Source organism: Petaurus breviceps, unplaced genomic scaffold (assembly GCF_028583685.1).
Source record: "Petaurus breviceps papuanus isolate PSGF00001 unplaced genomic scaffold, PetGlider_PUasm1.0 90775, whole genome shotgun sequence".
Lineage (NCBI taxonomy): Eukaryota > Metazoa > Chordata > Mammalia > Diprotodontia > Petauridae > Petaurus > Petaurus breviceps.
In genome coordinates, this window is record NW_027187342.1 from 9,013,237 (window position 1) to 9,034,079 (window position 20,843).

The window sequence follows — 20,843 nt, forward strand, 5'->3', positions numbered from 1 at the left end:
AATTAGCTGCATTGAGTACCAGGAGCTCAAGACCTAAGGTCAGGAGGCCTGGGTTCAAGCTTTGGCTCTGTACCCGTTACTCATCTAGAATATATACTAGATTTGCTGGCCTTTTATAGTAATCTGCTTTCATCAGTGACAATAGTGGAACTGTCACATGTACACTCTACCACCTCAATACCTAGTGCATTATGTTGGAGCAATGAAACTCAAGAAGATGAAGTTGATATGAATCAAGTCAAGTCAACGATCATTTACTATGGTGGCCAAAGCTGGGGAAACAGACAAAAACAGTCCCTTGAGGAGCTTGTGTTCTAACGGAGGAGACAATATGCAAAAACCCGTGAACATCCAAGATATAGATAGAGAAAATGGGAGGTAATCTTAGAGAGAAGATATTAGTATTGAGGGGGATTGGGAAAGACTTCTTGCAAAAGTTGGGATTAGCTGAGACTTGAAGGAGTCCAGGGAAGTCAGAGGGTAGAGATGAGAAGGAGAGCATTTCAGGAATGAGGGGCAGTTAGTAAAAAGGCAAGGAACTGGGATCTGGAAGGTTACAGGTTGGATTGTTAAGTGTAAGAAACAGCAAGGAGGTAAGTGATGCTGGATTGGAAAGTATAGTCAGGGCTTTGTTGTTCAGTCATTTCAGTTGTGTCCAACTCTTTGTGACCCCTTTTGGAGTTTTCTTGGCAAAGATACTGGAGTTGTTGGCCATTTCCTTCTCCAACTCATTTTACAGATGAGAAAACTGAGGCAAACAGGGTTAAGTGAGTTGTCCAGGGTCACACAGCTAGTAAGTGTCTGAGGTCAGATTTGGAACCCAAGTTGTTCTGATTCTAGCTCCACACTCTATCCACAGTGCCAAAAAGTAGAGATCAAAGTGTACTTTTGCCCCACCCCACCCCCCAAAAAACAAGTGACTAAGAAGACAAGCTATTGAGTCACAGTTTGTGTTCACATTTCTAATCTTTATGAGAATTATTTATGCAGCAATTGAGGGTAACCTCAATGAAGACAGAGAAGGGAACAAGCATACTTTTGCAGGTGATTTCCTACAACAGATCACACCTTTCTAGGAACACAATTGATTAAGACCTATGTAGGAGAAAGGATTCTTCTGCATCTTAAAAAACAAAACAAAACCTAGTCTTTTAGGCTCCCTTCAAAGATGGTGTCTCCCATGCATGTTAAAATTATCTAAGATTGACGGATTTAATTCCTGAGAATACTTTGTTCAATGACCTTCTTAGTATAGACATCAAGCAAGAAAAAAGAGAGTCAAAAGGTCACCTCTTATTAGTCACTGTCTTGGAAGATGTTCTACGTAAAGTCCAAACAGAAGAAAGAGACCATTGTTAAAAAAAAAAAAGTCTTCCAAATGCCTTATTTGTAAATGAGCTATTAGAGTGGGGACCGTGTTTTTGCCTTTCTTTGCATCCTCAGTGCTTAACACAGGCTGGGCACCTAAAAGAAAAGCTATCTGACTAACAATGTATTCAATATACCAAGACCCAGAACTTAATAAGGCTTCCCCAGTGAAATCTATAACAGTAAACATGAGACTGGTCTAATAATCCACACTGAAAAAAACAAGTGGATGAAAAATCACATACTGTCTAGACTATGGTATGCAGCTGAACAAGCAACCCATTAAGTTTGCCCATCTATATACACCTTGGACAAGTACACTCGATAGAAAATGAGCCAAGGTCAGAATTGATTAGGAGGAGAGATTGTACTGGATTGAACTTGGGAGATTGTGCAGTATTTTTGATGATACCAAGTACTTGTTACTGTGCAATCTAATCTTTTTAATGCCCAAAGTCTCACAGTAATACAATATGGTTCAAAAGTATATAGAATTAACAAGTAAACCAAAGGGTATCATAGGCAAAAATAGTCAGTTATTGTTAATGACTTTTATGTAAAAAGTAATGTAAATGACATTATTGAGGACACACACACACACATACACATCTGGACAAGGAGATAGGTAGGTTAGCCATGTTGGGAGAATGAGATTCAACTCACTGTAAAGGAACCAGAGAAAGGTCTCTAGATCACTGGATGGATCTTCTATGGAGAATTTATAGGAATACACAAAGAAGACTCATAGGGGCTAAGAAAGGTAGAGTCTTAATCAACAGAGGGAATATCCATAACAATGAAATCATGAATTCTTCGACATATAAACATGGGGATGATTACACTTACAATACCCTGTAATAGTTCTTGATGTGATTTTATATATATATATATATATTTGCTTTTTGGAGGGGGGAAGGTAGGGCAATTGGGGTTAAGTGACTTGCCCAAGGTCACATGGCTAGTATGGGTGTCAAGTGTCTGAGGCCGGATTTGAACTCAGGTCCTCCTGACTCCAGGGCTGGTGCTCTATTCACTGTGCCACCTAGCCACCCCACCTCTTGATGTGATTATTGAAAAGAATCCTTTTGGGTGGTGCTTCCTCAGATGAGGGAGGGGTTAAGTTCAAAGTTACTAAAGGAGTTACAAGTACTAGGTTATTAGTATCCTCAGTACCCTCTGTCTCTATGATTGGAGGGCTAGACGGTGGAACAAAGAACCCTTCCCAGAGCCTTCATTTAAAGAGATCAATGAACTCATTTTCTACCAGTTGCATTTCTTTGGATTGGACTCCATTATGCCTCCATAGCAATCACCTTCTGCACTGCCCCAACCCCCACTTTTTCAGCTTCCTCTTTTATATTGCCTTTTCCCATTAAATTATAAGTTCCTCAAGGGTAGGAGTTGTTTTTCTTTTTCTTATTTGTATCCCCAGTGCTTAGCACAATACATGGCACATGGTGGGCATTTAATAAATGTTAATTGATTGGAGGAGTGCTAGAAGCCAGAAATATATAGGTGTGTCATTGATTGGCTTGGAGACAGGACTTAAATGAAACCTACAGATGGTCTAAACCTGAGGCATTAGAAGCTATATGCATGGAATCATGGCTATCACTCATGGTCCTAGGAAGAAGAACCATCTTTTAGGGACTGGGCCATAATGGAGAAACATAAACCTTGCCCTGCTCTAAAGTCTGGGATGAGAGCATGCCTAATACTATGCATGAGACCTTAGGCTTGGACATAGGAGAAAGTCTAAGGCAAGTAGCAAAACAAAAAAATATTGATGAAGTCTGAGAGTCATCTGTTTGTGCATTAGGTGGATGATTTTGTTAGTACCCTGGTTTTCTTATATTCTTTGTACAATTTGTGGAATTTGTTTTTCCCCTTATAAACAAACCTATCCAAAGCTTACTGGCTTGAATGTATGGAGGGAATGGAAAGGGCTGGAAATAGAGGGCGGCTGAAGGAACAAGACACATTCAAGAGGTAGTAACAAGGTTTATAGGATAGAAGATTTGAGATCCAGGAATACATTAGGATTTGGGATTTCAGACTAGTCAGGATTTTAAACCCAGTAGAGTAGAAAAAGCTCAGGACAAATTGCCCCCTTGGGATGGATCTAGAAATGATCCATACCCTCCAGGGAAGCTATGGACCTATCAGGGCCTCTGACCAGGCTGTCACAAAAGTAATCCAAGGCTAGTCAAAATGTTTAACTTCGAAGAAATAATACATGAAGTCAGATTGCCATAACCAACAAGACAAGGCAATTGATCTCTGGGTCCAAGAAGCAATGGTTATTGCTTATAACTGACAAGGGGACCAAGCTCTTTTGTCCTCTGAGGCTGCCTATAGCTGGCTTATGTAAGCAGGGCTAGTATTGGATTTTGGGTTGATATTCCTAAATAAGCCCTTATAATGGTTACTGACTTCATAGCCAGGAGGAAGAGGCAGAATTAATCTCTTTGGGGCAAAGCAGCACAGCTCTGGGGAGTCTCATTACCTAAATGGCCTTCACTGTGGGTCTGTCTTTGTGTTCACCTATCTGTGTGTCCTAGGGGAAAGGTTTGTCCAATGGGCAGTTATTCAAGCTGCTATAGGTCTGAAGAGAAGGGGGAAGGAAAAGAAGGGGAACAGCATTTATTAAGTACCTAGTATGTTCCAGGCACTGTACTGATACTTTATAAATATTATTTCATTTGATCCTCCCAACAACCAATTGGGATCTCCATTTTCAATGGAGGAAACTGAGGCAGTCAGAGGTTAAGTGACTTGCCCAAGGTCATATAGCTAGTATGTGTTTAAGGTCAAATTTGAACTCAGGGGTTCTTGACCTGAGCCAGAACTCTATTCACTGTACTACACCGCTATCTCCCAAGGCACAACAAACACCCAAGGATCAGCCATTGATGACACTGATTCTCAATGTCAGTGACATCCGTGTCTTTGAGGATCCCTTTTAAGTTGTCAGAGCTCTCAGGACCCTGGCAACTAAAGGGTTATAGGAACATAAGCTATTATCAGTGAGTGGCAGAGTAGGGATTCGAACCCAGGTTTCCCGGCTCCCTAGTCTATCACACCTTCTTTTTCTCTCACGCCGTCTGTTTAATAATTCCCCTTTTGGCAAGGTCTTACAATGAAAATTTGATGAGGAGGTAATAATTGTGTCATTAACACCTTAACTTGAATTGTTATTAAAATGCTTTCTTCTATCCAAGAGAGAAGAAGCAAGAGGGGGAAAGCTGCCCCAAAATAGGGGGGACTATATCCAAAAGAAACTTCACCTAAACATCACAGGGTTTGACCTACTCTGAATCTAGCCAGACTGAGGAGTTCCTTCCCCAGCCCCAACCCCAACTCTAATGGAAGTGTTTTTATTTTTTTTTAATCAAGTTAAATCTTGTTGTCTCAGCACTCAGGGCACAAGAGTAAAGGAACTGAGAATTCACAATGACATCATTAGAGTGCTTCTTTAATGCCCAGCTTCATGGATATTATAATAACGCTTTTTCATATGTTATCTATGCTGATTAATTATTAATCCTGAAAACTACTTTAATGCAATGTTTATAGTCAAGACGTAGCATTTAGAAAGTCTGGAAATTCAAAGTTATAGCCCCCACAGTAACTGTAATTCAGTCTTCATAAATGTGTACAGTTGTTTCTGTTTCTTTTTCCCAAGCTAGAACAGGCAGTAACTTTCAACAATTGAGTGGATAGGTTAGAGCAGCCTTTCCCAGACTAATTTGCCCACAATATACTTTTGGAGTTGAAATATATTGATAGAATTCTTAAATGCCCAATTGGGGGCAAGAAGGGGAAAGTGAAAGATGGGGAAATTGTTAGCAGAATAGTGGAAAATAAACCTACTCTCACAGAAAAGCAATTTGGGGGCAGCTAGGTGATCCAGTGGATAGAACACTGGCCCTGGAGTCAGGGGGTTCAAATCCGGCCTCAGACACACAAATGCAGACTGGGGAGAGGCATGACTAGGCAGTAGTTGGTCTGAAAAAGATCTGGATGTATTCATGGATAGGAACTCAAGATGAGTCAACAGAGTAAAATGGCGGCCAAGAGAACCAATGAAATCTTCACCTGCATAGAGGGGGAACTTACAGGAATAGGGAGATGATATATTGCTATACCCCAGTCATCTAGAGGCTTTCTTTCAGTTTTGGGTGCCACATTTTTGGAAGGAAAACGGGACTGGTCATGATGTAGGAGGCATAGCTGAACAACCGAACTGTTCAACTTCCCCAACCTGGCCTACTTCTAGTGCCTCCCCTCAGCTAAGTACTCTCTATTCAGCCTATGTATAGTTTGTTTGCATATTACCTATCACCAGTCTCCCCCCTTAGATTATGAGTTCCTTGAGGGCCGGCACAGTCTTTTTTTATTTTGTTTTTGGTTTTTTTTTTTTTCAACTTTTTAGTAAATGTATTTACTAACATTGTACAGCAAGAACAGTGGTTACAAAAGCAATCTCCCAAAATCTGGGGGCACAGTCTTCTACAGAAAAGCATGCAGGGTTTGTTGAAAGAATGACCACAACTTTAAAGTACAAAGGTGGCAAAGCACACATGCAGGGCTCGTGTGGCGAAGGGCTCACCCATTACTCTGGCTTACTCTAGGTCCTTTTCTCCCCACATAGAGTCCTCATGAAAGCCCCATTAGACAGAGCTCTCTGCTGGGCTAGAAGGGTCCATCCCCTTGAAGAGTCCATAGTCAGTACTTCTCTCTGCCAAGGGTGTCTGTCCTATCTTCCAGATGAATGTGCTGTTTCCTGCTGGTACAGTCTCTCTCTCTTTTTTTTTAAATTAAATTTTATGTTTATTTTTAGTTTACATCATTCATTTCCACAAGATTTTGAGTTACAAATTTTCTCCCCGTCTTTCCCCTACCCACCACCCCAAAACAGTGATCCCGCTGTATACCCTGTTTACCCCCTCCCCCAATCTGCTCTCTCCTATATCCTCCCCCATCTCCCCTCTGACTTTCCAGTAGGGTAAAATGGACCTCTATAACCCAAAGGCACTGTATTTTTGACTTAAAAAAAATTTTTTTTGGTACCTCCAGCACTTGGCACTGGCCTGACACATAGTTGGTATTTAACAAATGTTTATTGACAGATTGGGTTTTAACTACCCTGAAGAAGAAAATGTTTTGGGGACAGCTAGATGGAGCAGTGAATAGAGCACCGGTCCTGGAGTCAGGAGGACCTGACTTCAAATTTGACCTCAGACACTTAACACTTACTAGCTGTGTGACCTTAAGCAAGTCATTTAACCCCAATTGCCCTACCTCCCCCCCTCCAAAAAGCAGAAAAAAAAGAAGAAAATATTTTGTAGGGACAGAATAGCTATCTTCAATATCTGAAGGGCTGACATATGGAAGAGAGATTAGACTGGTTCCATTTGGGCTTCAGAGAAGAAAACTAGGAACAATGAATAGAAATTGAACATACACATGTTTAGTCTTGATGTAAGGAAAAACTCAGTAACAATTAGATTAAACCAGGTTGGAATGGGCTACCCCTTGAGATCTCTAAGCAAAAGAAACAGAGTAGTAGGGATCCTTCAGGTAGGGGCTGGATGACAGGGTCAGAGAGGGCCTTTCTAACTATGAGATTCTAGTTGGCCGTGAAAGAACAGTTTTGGAAGTTCTACGTGAGAATGACTCATATCCCCAGTATTTCCAGCTTCTTAATTTGAAACCTGTGGAGCTGCATTAATAAGTGATAAGAGTTAATCCTCCACCCAGCTGCCAAAGGGATTTTCCTAAAGTACAGGCCTGACCATATCATTTCCCCTACCCCAAAAATTCCAGTGCCTCCCTATTAGCAGAAGGATCAAGCATAGACCACTGTGCTTAGTGGTTAAAATCTTTCATAGCCCAGTCCCAACTGACCTTTCAAGTCATTTGAGGTATTTACATCCTCCTCTTAATAGCTCAGTCAAAATTTTCTTACCATTTCTCATCATTTCACATTTACCATCCCCATGCATGGAATTAACTGCCTCGTTACTTCCAGCTCTTAGAATCATGACCCCACTTGGGTTTTTCTTAACAAAGATACTGGAGTGATTTTCCATTTCCTTTTCCAGCTCATTTTACAGATGAGAAAACTGAGGCAAACAGGGTTAAGTGACTTGCCCAGGGTCACATAGCTAGTAAGTGTTTGAGGCCAGATTTGAGCTCAGGAAGATTCATCTTCCTGACTTCAGGCCCAACGCTATATCCACTTCACTACCTACCTCCTGTTTATTGATTCTCCCATCATCTTGTCTCTTACATCCACTATGCTATATAGTAGATAGTATGCTGGGCCTAAAATCAGGAAGACCCGAGTTCAAATGCAAGCCTTGGACATTTGCTAGCTATGTGACCTTGGTAGAGCCACTTAATGTATATGTCTCAGTTATCTCAACTGAAAATGGGGATAAAATAAAGCACGTAAACTCCCGGAGTTGTTTTGTGGTTCAAATGAGATAATAATTGTAAAATGTATGGTAAAGTGCCTAGCACAGTAAGAGCTCAAAAAGTGTTTATTCCCTTTTTCCATCCTTTTCTTCCCTCTCATCCAAAAGCCCTTTTGAACTTCCGGGTAGTTCAAGTGAGTATGACAATACCAGGCACTTGTTGGAAGTCTTTGGTTTATTTTTCAGGGTAAGGTTTCCTTCCTGTATTCAATCATCGATCCTGAAAAAAGTTGGGGATCAGTTACAACTTTTAGCTGGATTATTTTGCTATAGGGAGAGGATGAGCTGGTTGAAAAAAATAGTAATAAGGAATAATAATAAATACCAAAAAATAATCCTCTCATAAATGGAGGGCACCCCTTCCATAACTGTACACAGAAGTCATGGGAAGAACAGTCTCGTATGTAAGGTGGGGAAGGGAAGGGAATAAGCATCTATTAAGCTCCTACTATGTACCAGGCATAGTGCTAAGCATTTTTACAAACATTACCTCGTTGATCATCACAATACCACTGGGAGGAAGGTGCTATTATGATTCCCATTTTACAGATGAGTAAACTGAGGTAGGCAAAGGTTAAGTGACTTGCCCAGGGTATCTTAGGTTGGATTTAAACTCAGGTCTTTCTTTTTTTTTTTTAAGCATTTGGGGTTAAGTAACTTGCTCAAGGTTACACGGCCAGTTATTTCTGGGTGTGGTGCTAAGTATCTGAGCCTGGATTTGATCCCCAGGTCATCCCGACACTGGGGCCAGTGCTCTTACTCGCTGAGCCACCTGGCCGCCCCTAAAACTCAGGTCTTTCTGACACCAGGCCCTGTGCTCCATCCACTACACCATCTAGAAGCCCAGGATTGAATAGAAAGAGAAGGAATGGATCACCTTTGGGAAACTGTACAATTCTTCTGCAAAAATCTCAAGTTTCTCCCTGAAAGAAAAGTCTATCTTTTAACCTTATATTGGAATATCTACGAAGTTGTCCAAAGAGAAAAAAGCAGGTATTTGATGAAGTATCCTTCTTGGTTTCTATGGGTATCCCGCCCTGAGCAAGCCTGATCTCCTCCAAGCTCAGGAGCTAAGTAGGATCAGGCCAGGTTAGTACTCGAATGGGAGACTGGCAATACTGAGGACTGAATGCTAAGAATTAGAGGCTGCACAAGGTAGTGGAGGAAGAGCTGACTTTGAAGTCAGGAGACCTGGATTTATGTCCTGCCTCTGACATTCTGGCGGTATGACCTTGGGAAAGTCACTTCACTTTTCAATGGTCTGGGCAACTCTCAAAGACTCTATAAGTTGTAGAAATGTTGCCAACCTACACCGACAAAGGTAATTGTCTCATCCAGGGTGCCCCCCCCCATACCTGTGAAATCACAAGTCCAGTTCTTCTCCTTAAGTCTGTTTTCTTTAGCCAAAACCTTAAAGATGTAGCATCTTCCAAAACATATAAAGACACTGAGCTTGTGGAATCTCCTCTTGCATGGCTTAGGAGCAGGTTGGCCTGGAGTTCTTTGCATGGACACTTTCCTTTCAGGTTTATAGATTGTCCTTGGAGGCATTCACTGGGTCCACGGATACCTGAAATCAACATCAACTCAGCACCTCTCAGATGCTTAAGAATGCTTAAGATCATCATCAACTTTGAGCGGAAAGGAATCTTAGAATCCGGTCCAAGCATCTCATTCTACAAATGAGTAAACTGAGGACCAGAGACCAAGTGGCAGAGATGGAATCTGAACCCAAGTCCTCTTGCCTCAGATATCTTTTCTACTGCAGGAAAAACTCCATGAAAACCTTTCAGAAATCCATTTTCTTTTTTTCAGCTCAGATCATTCCAAAAAAACTAAGTCATATTTCACCAAGCATTTCATAATTGCAATATTATATAAGGAGTAGAAATTGAGCCCAAGAAAACTTTCCCCAGAGGATCTCCCACCTCCCCTACCCCCTAGAAAGTGCTATGTGTTATAAAATGAGATTCTAGAATCCAAGAATTTCCTCAACCCAATAGTGAAAGGCTATAAAAATTGTAGGAATGACTAGCCCAGCAGAGCAGAGAAATGAGTTCTGACAATCATGGAGGGCCTGGGCTAAGTGTTGCTGACATGTGAGTTTGCTTAACGGTGTTTAGGGGGCTAGTCCTGGAGATGCTCTACCCAGCCTCCAACACACCTTTGTGTGTGTTCCAGCAATAAAGTCCAACTCTACCAAAGCTAGACTGCATGAGTGAAGCTCTGTTTATGGTTGTGAAATACAGGCCACACTTTTATTTCCGGTTTATCAACAGCAAATAAAGTATGGTATGCTGTGTCAGGTGTCTGACCTGACTCAGGTGACTTTTCCTGAAAGGTGCCCTTTGATGTTGCCTTCTATAAACCTCTAAACAATCTAAATCGCCACCTGACCTGACCACCCTAAGGGATAACAACAGTAACAAAACTGACGTTTAAATAACCTTCGAGGCTTTCAAAGCACTTTAAATGTATCAATAAATCAATATTTATCAAGTACCTACTATGTGCCTTGTGAGGTAAGCCCTATAGCTATTATTATCTCCATTTATAGAAAGGGCAGCTAAGATTAGTTAAGTGACTTGTCCAATGTTACATAACTCCTAAGTGCATCAGGCTAGATTTGGAGCCTATTTCAAATCCAGCATTCAATTTGGTATGACTTACTGAACATCATTAGCAAGGATGCTAAATTTAAGGTCAGGAATTTTAATGTTGCCTCTGCCATTAATAGGGAGGGTAGTCTTGGGCCTTGGTTTACCTCACCTGTGAAATGGTAGCAATACTGTCAGCTTAGTCATATTGAGAAAAGTGACTAGAAGAGATCCTTGAACTCGGGGTCAATATACAGGGCTGTTGAAAATGGCCCTTAATAACAAACGATAAGCTGCTGTTCTTTGGACTTGGTGAAATTTCTGCCTAGGCTTTTCCCCCAACACAGTCCATGGAAGCTTCAAGAAAAGGCCAAGACTGACACTCATTACCCTTTATCATTGTGCTCAAACTTTTCAATCTGGGCAGGCTGGCACATTCCTAACCTCTGTAGTTTGTAATCAGTTCGGGAGCCTGAAGGCAGGAAGGAAAGGTGAGTTCAGAGAGAAAGTAAATTTAAAATTAAAATTTATTTCTTATATGAATGGGATATTTCTCATACTGACTTACTTCTTACTACAAGTAATGAGGCTTAAGCTTCATTTCCTCTCTTTCCATGCCCAGAAATGAAATTCTATCTCTGAACTAACATTGGGCTAACTAAAGAAATTGTCAGAGCTCCAGGCATTATTGCTGGACCAAGAACTAAAAAAACAGTTGTGGTATAGACAGAGCCATCTTTGACTCCTTCTCTTTCGTCCCCCATATCCAATCCGTCAATAAAGCCTGTCATGTTTTCCTCTGAAAGGTCTCTCAAATCCATTCCTTTTCCCCCCCTATTCTCACTGCCGCCACTCTGGGCTCAGGCCGTCATCATCTCAGACCTGTTCATATTGAACCAGGTTTTCCCAGGCTTGAATGAGGTAAGTTTTCAGATTTATCTCAGATGTTTAGGATGGGAAGGATGGTGAGTTTGATTGGCTTATACAGGGTGGGGATGGTTATATGGAAACACGTCTCTCTCTCTCTCTCTCTCTCTCTCTCTCTCTCTCTCTCTCTCTCTCATCTCTCTGTCTCTGTCTCTCTCTGTGTCTCTCTCTGGATATAGCTGGCATGCAGGTATTTACAGATCATTCATTGTCATGAAGCTCTGGGAGATGTTTGGTTAGGGGAGCTAGAAGCTGATACCTGGAGATCTGAGCTCAGGGCAAGGCTAGATCTGGTCAAAAGGTGGGAAGAAGTGAGACAGAGACAGAGACTCAGCATGAATACAGATGACAAGGATGGACAGAGATTTGGTTGAATGACAGGAGAAACAACATATAGACATGATTTATAGGCTAGGTCAGAACAAGCCAAGCCAAAGATGTATTGAAGCAAGATCTCAGTTGGAATAGAGAAATGAGTAATATATCCTCAGTATGAGTAATGAGGAACTAGATTAGAACCAGGATGGAGATTCCCTCCTAAGTCTCAGGTCCCTCAGATTCATCTTCTGGGGTTGGGACCAGAGACCTTCTAACAGACTATTGGTCTAGAAACCCAACAACTATCACAGTGAATTGAAAAGGTGTTATGGATCCCCTCCTTAGTTTCACTAGAGAGGCCAGGGGGCTAATCATAGGATTCTAGCTTAGCTAGAAGTAACTATCTCATTCACCAGTCTATAGTATTAACTTCATCATGAGCTGCCTGTAATCTCACTACCAACTCTTCCTAGCAGACTCATTCATCTGCAATAACAGGATAGACAAATAACAGGAGATCCAAAATAGACACCATGTCACAGCCTCAGTACCTAACTGAAGCAGGGGCATTTCCTTCTTCAGTTAGACCAGAGGTTCCCAAACTTATTTGACCTACCACCCCCTTTTAAGAAATTACTTACTGCCCCCTGGAAATCTACTTTCTTTAACCCTTTAATGGGTTTAAAAAAACTACATCATTTAAAAAATGTATTTTTAAAAAATGAGGCATCTTAAATTTAATAATTTATTGTAAATTTGTGGGGTTTTTCCTGCATTGAAATTTTGATGATGCAATATTGCATCATGTAACTGTATAGTATTGTAAACAAGTCATTACACACACATTTTCCTACTGATGCATGCTGGAGTCCTGTCTACAATACCCTCATCTGCCAACACTTGCTTGTTAAGACCTGTCAGCAGACTTACCACTGATTAGTTATAACTTGCATTTTGTGTATTCATTTGGAAAATAATGTAATCACTATAACTTTAACTCTGAAATATGTATGAACAGTTTTTCAAAATTTTCTTCTCTTCTTTCCTTATCTTTCCATGGCTCCCTTACTTTTATTCAATGCTCTCCAATTGTACCTGAGGCCACTACCACCCCCCTACACCATTCCAGCACCCCCCAAGGGGCTTTATAACCCACTTTGGGAACCTATGAGTTAGGCCATCCCAAGTGGGGGATGGAAAGAGAGAGGAGATGGTTAGCTGGACTGTTACAGATATTGGGGTTCCTGATTTGATTCACAATGCATTCTTTATTGTTACCCCCCTGCCCCTTTCCTGCCTCTACCTTAAAAAAAATTCACATGGTAAGGTATATGACCTTACATGTACTTATCTATGGTTGAGTGAACAGATAAGCCCCTGCTCTGGCCACCTAAGACTGATACCCACTATCATATCAAAGAGGGTGAGATGGGCACCCAATTAGAATCTGAACACAGATAAGGATGGCAAAGGGGAAAACCAAGAGGGGGTAGAATGGTATAACCCCTCCATACCTTCCCAATCCAAATTTGACACTTCACTGTGTCTAACAGATACCTAGTAAGCAAGAATAATAAGAAGCTGTTGGTTTATACATTTTCTCCCTTTCACAGCCCAATTTCCTTAAAAGAGCATCTTATTCTCTTTGACTCTACTTCCTCTTCTCTCATTTCTTAACCCCTTGCAATTTGGCTTTGGATTTCATCACTTAATTGAAACTGTTCTCCTCAAGGATAACTTAATTGATGAATCTGATAGATTTTTCCCAGTCTTCATCCCTCTTGACCTCTCTGCATCTTTGGACATTGTTGACTATCCCCTCCTCTTGGTCCTCTCCTTCCCTAGCTTTCTTACACTGTCTCTCCTACTTCTCTCTCTGTATCAACATTCCTTCTTGGTCTGCTTTGTTGGATTATCATCCATGTCTTGCCCCCTAACCAAGAAAGTCCCTCAAGGCTCTGTCCTGTTCCCTTTCTACATACCCTCCACACTCCTGATGATTTCAACAACTCTCGATGATGAAATCAAAAAGTTCAATTATCATCTCTTTGAAGATGACCCCCAAATCTCTCTCTCTCTCTCTCTCTCTCTCTCTCTCTCTCTCTCTCTCTCTCTCTCTCTCTCTGTCTCTCTCTCTCTTTCTCTCTCTCTCTCTCTCTCTCTCTCTCTCTCTCTCTCTCTCTCTCTCTCTCTCTGTTTCTCTGCCTGTCTGTCTCTCTGTCTCTCTCTTTGTCTCTGTCTGTCTCTCTCTCCTGAGCCCCAGTTCTCCTCTCCAGTACTGCATCACCATTTCCAGCTGGATATCTTGAAAGCATCTCAAATTTAATATGTCTAAAATGAAATTCATCTCTCTTCTCCCCACTCTCACTCTGCTTTTGTAGAGTCAGCCTTCCATTCAGCTGAGGTTCATCCTTGACTTCTCCTTCACTTGGCATATCCAGTCTCATAAATCTGTCCCCTTTCCCCCATTCACATGACCACCTTCCTCATCACTTCTCATCTGGACTATTGCAGTAACTTCCTATTGGATTTCAGACCATTGGCCTTTCCTTCCTCCAGAAATCTGCCAAGAAAATTTTCCTAAACTACAGGTCTGACCACGTTACTCTCCTAGTCAAGAACCTTCACCTATTGACTCTAGGATAAAATAAAACCTCCTCACCCTGGTATTTAAAGTCTTTCTTGGTCTGACTCCAGTCTACCTTCCCTCATTTCTGCCTCTTAGAATCTGTAGCTTCCTTCAAGTTTCAGCTCATGTACCACCTCCCATAGAAAGCCTTTTGTGATCCTCTAACTGTAAGTACTTCCTTCCTCCTCAAATTATATTTTATTTAGTCATTTGTTTAAATGAATACTCCAAGAAAAGGTAAGTTCCTCGAGGACAGGGACTTCTTCATTTCATTTTTTTTTTTGCATTTCCCCTTGCAAATAGTAGCTATTTAATATGTGCTAATAAATACTTTATGAATTAGAAAAGCAGCAGCTAGGTCAGGGGTGGGGAATCTGCCTTGACGACTGCATGTGGTCTTCTAGGTCCTTGGGTGTGGTTTTTTGATGGAGTCCAAGTTTTACAGAACAAATCTTTTTATTAAAGGGATTTGTTCTGTGAAGTTTGGATTCAGTCAAAGGGTTGCACTTGAGGAGCTAGAGGGTCCTTGACCTAGAGGACTTACTTAGATTCCTCACCCCTCTACTAGGTGATCTGCTGATCTTTAGGGGAGAGATCCTCCCCTCACCCCTTAATCCCCTTAAATCAGTTTCCTAGACTTTCCATCACCCACACCCACCCAGCTAAGAACACTTCCTGACTCTCACCCTAGGTACAAAATTCCTAGCTGCAAGAATGTCAGATTTGGCTACACACAATGTAAACTCATTTGAACAAGGACCTTGTCTTATAACAGGGATGTTGTGAAGTTGGAATGAGATGATGGATATGAGGCACTTTGCAAATCTTAAAGTGATTCCAGTTATCATCGTCATCATCATCGTCATCAGCCTTCAATTGCCAGGCCTCCAGTCTGAATGAAGCGATGACGTCATTCCCTGAGTCTTCCCTGTACTTCTGCTGAGCTCCAGAGCAATACAAGGTGAGTTGGTGAATGTTTAACAACCTGGAAAAAATTGTAATCGCACAGGCTTTTAAGTTTAATCTGTATTATTAACACTTTCTTAAGTCTAGACAATCAATAAAAAAAAAATAAAATCCTGATTTATAGTGGTTGCTGATTTCTGAGGTGTAAATGCTTATGCTAAAAATTTAATGACCAACTCTTACAAGCAAGTTATAGTGGGCTCCAGTGAACCCTTGCTTATAACTCTGAACCCCCATCAGCAGTGATGAACACTAGTGGACAGTCAACAAATATCTCTTGAGTAATATTGAGTCTAGATAGAGCCAACTTGTAGAAGTCTTTGAATGCCAGACAAAGGAATATGCATCTAATTAGATAGACAATGGGAAGCCTTTACAAGTCTAAAGACTCATTAAAGTAAGTTCTCAAATTCTCATACTACACTTCTTGGGACTCTTGCTTGGCATTTAGTATACTCTCTTATATAACGGTTATTTGTGTATATTTCTTCCTATTCCCAAATCACACCCCCTACCATTAAACCATAAGGAGTCTTGATAGAAATTTTGATTTGATTCATAATTATCTCTATACCCCCAGAGCCAAGTACCGAGTGTCTTGTACATTATTAGTGTTTATTGAATTGAATTGCATCAGTTTGAATCTGTGGATTCAATTTTCTGTGCTAATATGATCACCTGCTCCCATGGCTTGGTGATAAAAATATAACCAGCACCAAAATGCTTCATCTTGTCACATACTTCTTTACATAACTCAGAGTGGTCCCCTGATATCTGTGAGTCAGCTCTTCTTTGTGAATTAACAGAAAACTATTCATGAGTCCATTGCCTTAATGTAGTGACTTGGGTGCCATAGGAAGGTAGGCTATAGTTAGATAAATAAAGAATCTTGTAGTTTTGTGGTTGCCAAGGTAACTAGCTCTCAGTGTGTTTTCTAGTAAAATCTCAGTATATACATTACCTTACCATAAGGTTGCTACCAGAAAGAATTTCAGATATTTTCTTAAATATTATTTTTTAACATGGGTCACCCACAAAAAGATACTTAATGAGTCTGACAAAAAAAGTAATGATTTACAATATTTTACCCTTAGGTCATTTATTAAAAAATCAACAAAATTATCATTCTTTTCTCCTGTAGGGCAGATAGGGCTAGTGGCCATTAGTTAGACTACTCCTAATCCTCCTCTGGACCATAGTATATCCAATATAAATATCATTTATATTCTTAGCTTAGGTTGGGGAGAACATTAAAATATAGAATAGAAAAGAGAACCTTGGAAAACAAAGAGTCTGGGCTATTTTTACACTTTCACCATCTCTTTTTCAAATTAAGATGGTAAACAAAACCCTTTTTCTTAGTGACAGGGCATAAGACATAATCCTTAATTGTGTTTGTCAAAATGACTGGTCATAAGATCATTGAAAATTAGAGCAGGAAGGTACCTTAAAGCTCATCTAATTCAACCTTCTCAATGGTTGATTAAAGTAAAAAAAAAAATCTGTCAAGTAATTTATCAGGCATCATTTAGACAATACAGTTGGGGGAATACTTTATTTTTCATAGTCGTTTCAGCCCTTGGTTGATAGTAGGGTATATAAAACATGTTTGTTTGTTTTTAATGAGTAAGAGAATATATGAATGCCTAATGAATAGTGTGGGTTATTTTGGTCTTTCCAAAGTAGAAGCCTTCTTTTTCTGTAAGCAAGGTTAAACTAAATGATTAGTCCTATTTGCAGCTAACAATGGATTCAAGGGCTTGTAATTTAAAAAAAAAGTGGACATCTAAAAGTCATCATAGAGCAGGGACAGGTATAAAGTTAGAAAGGAAACATCTGAGACAGGTTATCAGGTTACTTAAGACCTATTAGAAGGAGATTCATTTAAATATGCGTGGACTGTGACATGTTTCAGTGGAAGGAGTAAACTCATTGAGGAGATCATAAGTTCATCGAAGTATAACAGGTTGCTCCAGTTTTGAAGGTCCAAAAAGTGACAAAGCAATAGCCTACCTACTGTACAGTAGTTACTGGATCTTCTGATCTATAATAACAGAGAAAATAAACACCTTATAGCAGTACATTGCCAGCAGTATCTTCTAAATTAAAGAACAGGAGACGTGATTTCATTAATTGAAGCTCTGATTTCTAACTAAATATTTATAAACCTCACAAACACTGTAGTCAAAATTTACAGTAGCAGAGCAGCCTAAAGCAACCCAAATATTGATTGGGTCATAAAAACTCAAGGTTATTAACCCAAATATCTTACTGTTTTGTATAAAACTAATTGCTAGACCAGGCAATGCAATTTCTGAAACAATTACCAGGAATGGAGGCTGTAATGACTTTGTCTTATTGTTTTGCATAAATAAATGGCACCTACCTCACCCAGTAAACTGGTCAGGTTTCTTTTCTGTGCCTCAGAGTTAATCAAATGCATTTTTTACCATGGGCACCGGTGATCCTTCACCTTAAGTTAGACCTGTGAAACATCCCAAATTCCAGATTTGTGTTCCCAAAGCCTTACATATCCCTGGGCAACCATCAGCACCTAATGACACATTATCAGCTATAACATTGTGTGAAGGAAAACAAACACATAAATGTGAACCACTCGGCAATGAGATGACTTTCCATTACCCAAAGCCCAGCTGCAGTCATTTAATACAAGTTCTACCTCAAGAGCAGAAGGCAAGCTTCCTACATTAGCTAGGAAGAGGATGTGGGATGACACTTTTTCCTTCTGTGATGGCTTTCCTAGCATGGGGATGAGATGGGGAGTCACTTAGTCTTCTTGGAAGCCAAAGCTGTCACTTGAAATTGTGGTACTTGGGACAAATTCAGTCAAATTAGGGTGTGGGAGAGCCCCCAAGGCTACTGCTGGGGAGCCTAGTGCATACTGTTGTCACAGCTGATCTCATGTGATGCAGCTTCCCCAGGTCTAGTTGTATGGAGCCAGCAGTAGAATACGAAGTGTGAGGGATCATCCAAAGGAAGAAATATGTCCCCATCCTGTGTATTGATATTATGGAGCAAAGCCCCAATCAATCCATACTAGTTATGACTCTCCTAGACTCCAAGAAATAATTTAATGTGTATGTATTGCTTAATGTTATTATTTATTTACAATAAATTATTAAATTTAAGATGTCAGTTTAAAAATATTTTATATTTTAATATATAACATATTATACAGTGTCATATATATTATATCCCAACAACGCACAACACCCTCACCTGCCATCACTTGCTTGTCAAGACTTGTTGGCAGATTTGACCACTTATTGGTTATAACTTGCATTTTGTTTTGTTTTGTTTTGTTTTCCTTTTTAGAGGGCAATTGGGGTTAAGTAACTTGCCCAAGGTCACACGGCTAGTAAGTATGTCAAGTGTTTGAGGCTGGATTTGAACTCAGGTCCTCCTGACTCCAGGGCTGGTGCTCTATTCACTGCGCCACTAGCCACCCTGTAACTTGCATTTTGTGTGTTTATTTGGAAAACAATGCAATCGCCATGACTCTAACTCTGTTACACAACAAATGAAACCTGTATGAATGATTTTTTAAATGTTCTTCTCTTCTTTCTTTATGCTTCCACAGCCCCCTTATTTTTATTCAATGCCCCCAATTGTACCCAATGCTACTACCATACCCTGGATCATTCTAGCACCCCCAAGGGGTTGATATCACCTACTTTGGGCACCTAATATTAAATGGAAAAGGGCATAGTAGTATTCTTTTTTAAAAATTCCATTGTCTTACAAGAAAAAAAATCCTCCCTTGTCCTTGTAGGACATCAGAGAGTCATCCTTAGTATATAGTTTCCTCAGTAAGGGCTTCCTTGAGCCTAGGCATTGAAAATATGAAGGAAGATTCTCTGGAGAAGATACTTGAAATCACCATAAAGTGAGGATTGAGCATAACACCCCTAGTAATAGAAACCAGACTTAACAGATGCTATCACCATCCAGAACACAATTCCAACTCAGAAGTAAGGAAAAGGACATTGGAGCAACTAAAAGAGCTATTGAAAACTACTGGAATAATGGACTGAGTTTCTTGGGCTTTCACTGGAAGTTTTATGAACTCAATTAGGATATAGTTCTTAAACCTGGAAACCTAACTTCTTAGCCCAACACAAATGAGAAGAAGAAAACTAGAAAAGGAACGGATTAAATACAGGAATGGTGACAGCAGAAATGATGCTTGACAGATTGACCCTGAACAAGGAATCAAGAGCTAAAAAAAGAAATAATAGACTTAGGATCATAGTACCATACAGTACAGTCATGAATGGCACCAAGTCACTTAGAAAAGGTTAAATCATATTTAGGAAGCTTTGTAGAAGGCAGGGAAGTATATCAATTGATTTGGAAAGATTTTCATAAAAAAGAACTTTTAAAAAATGTTTTCTTGTTTTAAAAAAAGTTTAAACTTCTGCTATCTAGAAAATTGACATCTGAGGAATAGCCCCATTGTTAGAGTAGATATGATAGCCCTCGCTAAGTATTTGAAGGACTATCTTTTTGTTTTCTTCTTTAGTGTGGCATAGTGAATAGAATGGTACTTGAAGTCAGAAGGCCCAGTTTTGAATCCCTCTAGACACTTACTATGTGATCCATGGTCCAGTCACTTTTATTTTCTCAGAGGATTCATTTCCTGTGGAGCATGAGGATAGTAATATGTGCACTGTCTACCTCGTAGAATTGCAGGTATCTGTAAGATTTGGGAGACTTGTGCCAGATGGGTTCAAAGGAAAATGCTACTAGTTCACTCAATGTACTTGTTTGTTGCTGTTTGCCCTTCATTGGGAAGAGGACCAATGACGTCTCAGGATGGTGATTTGGATTTAAGTGAGGTAGAGTTGCACAAAGTCGTCAGTTTCACTCTCTCTTCCAAAGTCATCAAAGTCCAGTGACAAGACAAAAGTCAAGATGGTGCAATGGCCCAGGATGCACTGGAGGACCTTGGCATCTTTGATATATAACCAAGCTCTAAGTGCTCCACAGCACCTGCTTCAACTGCCTCATTGGTCTATTGAAACAAATTGTCCTCATCTGCCCATTTAGCCTAGGGGGAAGTTTTCACATGCTTGGGCTAGACACCCCTCTACCTCACCAACACGCTTGAGGCCCCCCTGTTATCCTCAACCTGGCTTAGCCTGTCTGCTGAAATGGTTTGCTGGTGCCTGGCTGCTGTGCATGCTACAGCTCCTTAGAGCTACAGGTGAAAGTTGGGTGACTGGTTGGACACCAAATGCAAATGAGCAACCCTGAAAAGGACTTGGCAAACCCTCTTATCAGAGGTGCTAGTCCTCCCTTAACACCCCACAGATCCCACTTGGAGACCTTAAGTAACAGAAAATCATTGGATCTTGTACAGATAGATTTAAGTTTTTTAGTCTCTGAAAGAACAGGAAAATATAAGCAAAACCAAGTGATGCCATTATTAGGCCTATACCTCAAAGAGATCAAAGAAGAAAAGATCTAATATGTAGAAAAATATTTAAAGCAACTCTCTCTCTCTCTCTCTCTCTCTCTCTCTCTCTCTCTCTC

At 40.3% G+C, this 20,843-nt stretch overlaps 1 long non-coding RNA gene across 1 annotated transcript in view; it reads left to right on the plus strand.

Moving 5' to 3' along the window:
* The window catches only part of LOC138146938 (uncharacterized), a 209,890-nt gene that overhangs the window by 163,406 nt on the left and 25,641 nt on the right, over positions 1 to 20,843 (plus strand). Inside the window, exon 4 of the long non-coding RNA XR_011164655.1 lies at positions 15,097 to 15,282. This is a non-coding gene — a long non-coding RNA (uncharacterized lncRNA). The remainder of the gene's footprint in view (positions 1 to 15,096; positions 15,283 to 20,843) is intronic.